At 39.1% G+C, this 7,771-nt stretch overlaps 1 pseudogene; it reads right to left on the bottom strand.

Moving 5' to 3' along the window:
* Positions 1-2,076: 2,076 nt before the first annotated feature.
* Positions 2,077-2,537, bottom strand: LOC127184271 (stathmin-like; annotated as a pseudogene).
* Positions 2,538-7,771: the final 5,234 nt, after the last annotated feature.

Here is a 7,771-nt window from a genome sequence, read left to right as displayed (position 1 = left end):
CTATTCCCAACACTCTCGATCTGCAGTGTTAGTTTGTGAGAATTGCAGTTGCTCCAGTTTCTCAGTACCATTCAGTATGGTAGGTCTTTATCATGTTACTCCCCACGGTGGGCATCTCATTGTGGTTTTAATTTGCATTTTTCCCAGTGACTAATAGTGGAGGATTGCCACTGTACCAGACTCTAGGAAGCGTTCTTGTGGCAGTGTTCTCCGTGGGCCCTTCATTCTGATTCCTTCTTCCTGTGTTGTACCGGATGTTCGTGATCTTGTTGGTGACTCCATTTGTACCATGAGTTATCCGAGGGTGTGGCCTGACATTGAGGGAAAGGAGGCCTGAGTGTGTATGACTTCACAGTTCTGCTTTTTTTTGGTACTCCAAAACAACAAACACGTGAGAAGAGGCAGAACTGTAATTAAAATCAGGCAAGATAACAACTGGATAGGCAGTTGGGAAACTATGACATTAGATCTATATCATACAGTATGATCCAATATGAACTCCAGATGGGTTAAGAATAATTTTAATCAAACACATATTCGTCTTTATAAAGTCAAATATTTCTTAGAAGGTTGTAATGGAAAAGTTAGTCCTTATGTTAGTCATCGCTCTCTTGCTTTTAACCACGTTCTGTTAGCTACAGGAATCTACCTTTCAGAAGCCAAACCATGCTTGCTTTTAATTTGAGGGTGACTTCTTGCCTTCCCGTTTTAGATGTCATCTCTTGTCTTTCTTTGGTGGTAGACAAAACTCTTTTCACTTTCCTGAGCACACCTCTCCTCAGCATTGTGATGTCAGAAACTTGGTCAGATGAAATCAATGCTTGAATTATAGTATAAAAATAATATTCGGCCTACAGATACTAATATTACAAAGATTCTTTCATAATTCCCTATTTCATAAATTTATTGGCTTAGTCTCTTTAAATTTTTACAAACCTGTTACTAGATATCATAGGTAGATAGTAAAGCCAGAAATTGGCGAAGGACATGTTGTGTATTAGTGCCTACTTGCTTAGAGTCAGGGCTTAGGAGGCCAACAGACATGAAATAGAATCTCAAATGTATCCTAGCCATGTGGCCTTTGCAAAGTTATTTAACTTTCTAATACATTTCAAACTCTTCATATAAAAGATGAGGCACAGAGTTTCTGGAATGCCTATTATGTACTATATATAACATACATAATTTCATTCAATCCTCATTTCAAATATTATTTTATCTTTATTTTAAAGATGAAAAAATAGAAGTTAAGAAGGTCCAGATTGTTTAACCAATGTTCCACAGCTTAACCAGTTGTGGAAAGCTAGGATTGAAAACAGAGACAGGGCATGCATTTGTAAGTCTGTGTCATAAGATCAGATTGACATTTGCATGAGGCAGAACAAAGTTCTCTCCATAGCAGTTGATGTGCAGTCCATGTTGCTTCAGGCACACTGGTTGGTATTAATTTTATTTAGTAGTTTTTCTCTTGGTATTGATACAAGTATGATTACATTATATCTGGGTAGCGGTTCGAAGTTTACTGCAAAATTGTCCTTGGCTGGTGCCATAGTTTGATCAGGACTCCTGGGCCCAGATCTAGCCAATGGACAGGACATTTTCCACAGTTGAGTGGAGAGTGGGGTCTGACTTTCACACGAACTCTGGTGCCACATATTTGACCACGTCTCCTGGATGGGGAGGCCTGGTGGCACTCAGAGCAAGGATAGCAGGCTACCAAGAAGAGACTTAATACCCTATGAGCATATACAGGGGGAGGAGGTCCCCTTCAGTCACAGTCATAGGGGAGGGGAGTAAGGGGAAATGGGAGGGAGGAATGGGAGGATACAAGGGATGGGATAACAACTGAGATGTAATATGAATAAATTATTAAAATGTATTAAAAAGAAACTTACATTAGAAAGACCAACGCTTTAAAAAAAAAAGAGTACAACATCTCATGGTCTGGATCTACCTAGACAGTCCTTCATCAGCTTCTAGAATATTTGTCAGGTGGGAAAAAGAAAATGACACTGGCCACTACAGCCTTTGGATAGTTAGGAACGGGTAGGGGAGGAAATCAGCTCTTGGAATAAATTAGTCAGCCTTGGTCTCATGAGCAGCGTCTTTGCATTCTTTCTTCTTCCGTACCTGTTCAACGTGCTTGTGCTTTTCTCGCAGACGCTCCAGCTTGGCAGCCATTTGCGCCTCCCGGGCTCTCTTCCTTAGCCTCCATTTTATGTGCCATCTCCTCCTCTGCCACGTTGCTGGTTGTTTTTCTCCTGAGAGCTTTCTGGAGCACTTCTTCTTCACGCTCCCTCTTCTCAGCGAGCCGCTTCAAGACGTCTGCTTCACGAGGCTTGCGTCTTTGTTCTGCAGCTTCTAACTTTTTCCCCCTGAATTTCCTCCAGGGAAAGATCCTTCTTCTTTTGGGGGGTGGGGCGGGGGAGGGGAAGATCCGAGACAGCTACTTTTCACCAAGGGCTGAGAATCAGTTCAAAAGCCTGGCTTGAAGCACGCTTCTCCAATTTTTCCACCTGAATATCAAAAGAAGCCATGATGGACGGAAGACAAGAGGCTGGCTGTGCCTCTGCACAATTCACTGACAAGGAAAGCCCCGCTCTGTCCCAGCCTCTCTGGCCACACTCTCTGAATTTTTAATTTTAATTTTTAATTTGTTCACTTTACATCTCGATTGTAACCCTCCTCTCTCTTTGCCTCCCGGTCCCACCCTCCATCCCTCCTCCCCCCTCCCCGCTTCCCTAGTCCTCAGGAAAGTGGATATCATTGGACTTCAGCCTATCAGGTCTCATCTGGATTGCCTGTATCCTCTTCCTCTGTGGCCTGGCAAGACCCACCTGTCAGGAGGAAGTGATCAATGAGTGGGCAGCAGAGTCCATGTCAGAAGTATCCCCTACTCTTCATTTAATGGGACCCAAAAGGAGACAGGCCTGCCTATCTGCTACATCTGATCAGAGGGTCTAGGTACTCACCATGCTTGGTCCTTGTTTGGTGCATCAGTCTCTACAGCGTACTGCCTCCCACCCAGCTCGGATTTGTTGGCTCCATCGTCTCCTTGTGGAGCTCCTGTCCATTCTAGGTCTTTCTCTCCCCCAACTCTTTCATAATACTCCCTGTGTTCCACCCCAATTTTGGCTGTAAATCTCAGCATCTGCTTCAATCACCTGCTGCGTAGAATCTTTCAGAGGACCTCCATGGTAGGCTTCTGTCCTGCTCCCTTTTTTAACAGCCTCCTGTGTCTATTCTATTTGCCCTTCTGAATGAGAATTAAGCATTCTCCCTAGGGACCTCCTTGTTATTTAGCTTCTTTAGGTCTGTGTATTGTAGTGTGGTTATCCTGTACTATGTGGCTAATATTTGCTTGTAAACGACTATATACCACTTGTGTCTCTCTGGGTCTGGGTGACCTTACACATGATAATTGTTTCTAGTTCTATCCATTTGCCTGCAAATTTCAAGATTTCCTTGTTTCTAATGGCCGAATAGTATTCCATTATGTAAATATACCACAGTTTCTTTATCCATTCTTCCATTTAGGGACGTCTAGGTTGTTTCCAGATTCTGGCTATTATGAATAAAGCTGCTATGAACATAGCTGAGCAAATGCCCTTGTTGTATGATGGAGCGTCTTTAGGGTATATGCCCAGGAGTGGTATGGCTGGGTCTTGAGGTAGAACTATCCCCAATTTTCTAAGAAAATATCAGATTGCTTTCCATAGTGATTGTCCAAGTTTGCACTCCCACCAGCAATGAGGACTGTTTCCCTTTCTCCACATCCTCGCGAGCATGTGCTGTTACTTGAGTTTTTGATCTTAGCTATTGTGACAGGTATAAGGTAGAATCTCAGAGTTTTCAAGCTCAATTCTCATTTAGTTTTATTTGGTTATTAAAAAATATGTTTACTTTCTAATTTAAGAAGCCATATATACTTATCACGAATAAATAAAAGTAAACTTTCACAGTTAATGTTTGGGGCAAGCATAGGCAATGTCACGTGAAAGGATTAAGCAAAGACTTGGGAGACGCAGAAGAGGCCTAGAGAGAAATTTTGATACTGAATTATAAATAAAAGCAAATAGAATGCAACTTAAGAGTTAAGAGTAAGAGGACAAGTGGGAAATTTCTAGGCAAAGGATACAATAAGCACAACCAAAACTTATCTACTAATTAAAAATATTTATGTTCTAGTTCAAAGTTCAAACCATAAGCAGGGCTAATACTTGCAATACTCAGTGTTCTTCAGTTTAATGAAGGTTCAGAGCTAGGATCACCAGAGGACTGTTACTCACAAGACTGGAGACGTGGATTATTTACTACGTTCTCCTAGCACCACTTGGTTTTAATATTCCTCCAGTATGGTTGAAAGGCAGAAGAAGAGACTTGCAGAGACAGAGAAAGAGACAGAGACACAGCTCTCTCTCTCTCTCTCTCTCTCTCTCTCTCTCTCTCTCTGTCTGTCTCTCTCTCTCTCACATCCATCATCTATCTATCTATCTATGTATCTATCATCTATCTATGGATCATCTATCTAGCTATTTATTATCTAGCTATCTCTCAATCTCTCTGTCTCTATCATCTATCTATCTCTTTTTATATATTTATCATCTATCTATAATCATCTATCTCTCTATATTTTTTATCATCTATCTATCTATCTATCATCTATCTATCTGTTATGTATCTATTAATCTATCAATCTCCATTTAATAATTAAAGGGGAGGTCATGAAATTGGGAGGAGGGATATGGAAAGAGTTGGAGAGGGAGCGGTAAGAACAAGTGATGTAGATGCAATGCTTATCTTTAAAATTCTCAAGAATATTAAATAACAATTTAAAAAATTAAAAAGTACAGATTAGAAGAAAAAGAAAAAGGAAAAAGAAAGTCAAAACGAGGAGAAGTCCACAGCAGGACTTTGAGAACTATAGTTTGGATCTTGATGTCTCTCCAGAGCTCCATATGGTAAAGTGTGGTTTGCTCAAATCAGGGTGCTATTGGGAGGTTCTGGACTCTTTGGAAGGAGGAATCTTACAGGTGGAATTTAGGTCAATAAAGTTATACTTATAATGGAGGTTGTGGGACCCTGGCTGCTACCTTTTCATCTTTGTTTCTTGATTCATTGTTTATGTAGTTTGCTACAGGTAGAAAACAAATGAGTATACTCAGCATAGAACGGATGGTCCAAAATTGTATGACAAAATACATTGTCTTTGTAAGTCACATATCTCATTTTTTAAAAAGCAATAGGAAGTTCACCAGCATTAACAAAAGATAAGAGTTCAGTAAGAAATAAAGCTTGATAGTCACTAGTTTCTGATTTTTTTATTAATGAAGTAAAACTCATCTCAATCTCTAAAAAAGTTCATAGAGAATTAAAAATAAGTTCTAGAATAGGATATTTAGTAATATTATTAATCAAGGATAATGACAGCTACATGAAACCAAAGCTCTTCATATAACTTCTAAAAGCTGTACGAAGGAAAGCAAGAAAGAGAGACTCATGGCTACAGCACATGAGAAGACAAAGAATACCACAAATGCTCATTTGATGAAGAAAACCCTGAAGGATACCCTGAAACAGAAAGTAAATGGGAATCATTCTGGAAACAATGCAGGACATCCCAGATATAGGCTTTAGAAACAGATTACTTTGTCCAGCAGAAGACTGACTCCTACAAAGCAAGAAGAATGCTTAACTGTCTCCTTGTGTAGAACTGAAGGGATATATTGGTCAAGAAAATGTAGAAAAATATGGAAAAACAATGAAAAATCAAACCACAAATAAATGAAAGACAAGCACTAATTACTGAATGTAAAAATTATCTCCTTTTTCTAAATGTCACTACTTTTAAAATAGATTATGTATTATTATATCAACAGAAGAGGGTGCTCTTCAGCTGAGAAAACTGATAAGCCATGAACTTTCTCACAGTTAACACAGAGGTTTTTTGGGGGACTTTGATAAAAATGCCAGGAGATAGCTGAAACCACTCAAGTTATCAAATGATGAAAGTACAAAATAAGAAAAATATATTTATTGGTGAAAATTCTCCTAAAACCCATACAGAATAAGAAAAGCAAATCAAAAATTATCAAATAAGCATTTGCATATATTTATAAAATACTTCAACCAGGAACTCAAAAACTCAGAAAAAAAAGAGGCAAAGAATGTGAGAGCTAAGAAGACTTCAGAAAGAACAGAGTAGAAAGATAAAATCATCTCAGAGATGAGGTCAAAACTACCAGGTGACAGAGAGCAGAGAACTAATAGGAATTATCATCAGGGACATCAAGGAAGAGAATTAAAATAGCCAACTTCTGTCAATAAAATAAAGGGAGAGAAAAGTAATTAGCAAGTAGTAGTTTCAGAGGACAGACAAAATTGATCTCAGACACATACAACTGGGATTCTTGAGTAAGAATAAAGTGATGTAACAAAAACCTTATTATAATTTTTTTAAAGAATCAGAAATATAGAATCTGAATCTACACACAGAATTGACCTGGTAAAAATGAGAAAGAAATCAAGTTGAAGTCACACTTTTCATTAAATGATATGAAGCAAACCAACTTCGGGGCAAAAACACCTTTAACCAAAAGAGCAAAAAGTGTGAGTATGTGCATTTTTGAATTCTATAGAAGTGTGTGCATATAGGTCAGTTGCTGAAACACACCTGTAATCCAAACACTTAGAAGGCTGAACTAGCAAACTGACAAACTTTAGATTAGTTGTACTACAAAGCTGGATAGGTGCCATAGTGAGGCCTTGTCTGAGAAACAAAACAAAAATGATGTTTACACATGTGTAAAAATGAAATAATAGTTAATAAAACAAAGACAAAAATCCTGAATTCAAGTACCTGACCTCAGTATCAATTGTAAAAATGATAATACAACTTGTATTGGTTACTTTTCTCATTGTTGTGATTGTGATTAGGTATCCGACAAATGCCACTTAGGGGAGTAGAGTTTGCTTTGTTTTAGGTTTTGAAGGGCTCAAGTCCATCATGGCAGGGATGATCACATGGTTGTTCACATTGCATATATGTTCAGGAAGCAAAGGCTGATGATCAGCCAGCTCTTTCCTTTTCCTTTTGTTCAACCTGCAACCCCAGTCCATGGGATGATGCTGCCCACATTCAGGGTGTGCCTTTCCTCTTCAGGAAATCTCTCTGAAAACACCCTCACAGACAAATCAGAGATGTGTCTCCTAGGTGATCCTAGGAGTAAGGAAAGTCAAAGAAAAATTCTATGATTAAATTGGAAGGGAATATAAGGCCAGTGAACAAATTCCTTTCCTTCAGTTATGTAAGAACTTGAATATTCATAGGTACAAAGAAACAGTTAACAAGGAAAGACTGTAAGAACCAGAGACCAGGAAATCTGCTGTAAGACTGTGTCTCCTAGAAATGATCAGGAAGTTTCATTCATGAAACCTCAACAATATGGCTGCCTAAATAAGACCTGAGACAATCGGCATGCTAGCACAAAAGGGGGAATTTCTTGGGGACTGCACCCCTAGACAAAGAACTGTATACATCCAAGGAATGTGAAGAGTGGGAGAATTAGGACTCTCCAGGGACGGGCACCCTAATTGGTTATCCAGGCCCAAATGATCGGCTCCAAATCATATAATAGAAGCAACACTGAGTGGACTCAGCACGTTGTATTTACATAATTATGCATGTATATATAACAAAGAAAAAAGAGGCCATGAATTTGAGAGACAGTGGAGTAGGGGTACATGGGAGAGGTGGGAGAGAGGAAAGGAC

This window comes from Acomys russatus, chromosome 32, assembly GCF_903995435.1.
Source record: "Acomys russatus chromosome 32, mAcoRus1.1, whole genome shotgun sequence".
In the NCBI taxonomy this organism is placed as follows: Eukaryota; Metazoa; Chordata; class Mammalia; order Rodentia; family Muridae; genus Acomys; species Acomys russatus.
This window is presented reverse-complemented; position numbering and strand designations above follow the sequence as displayed.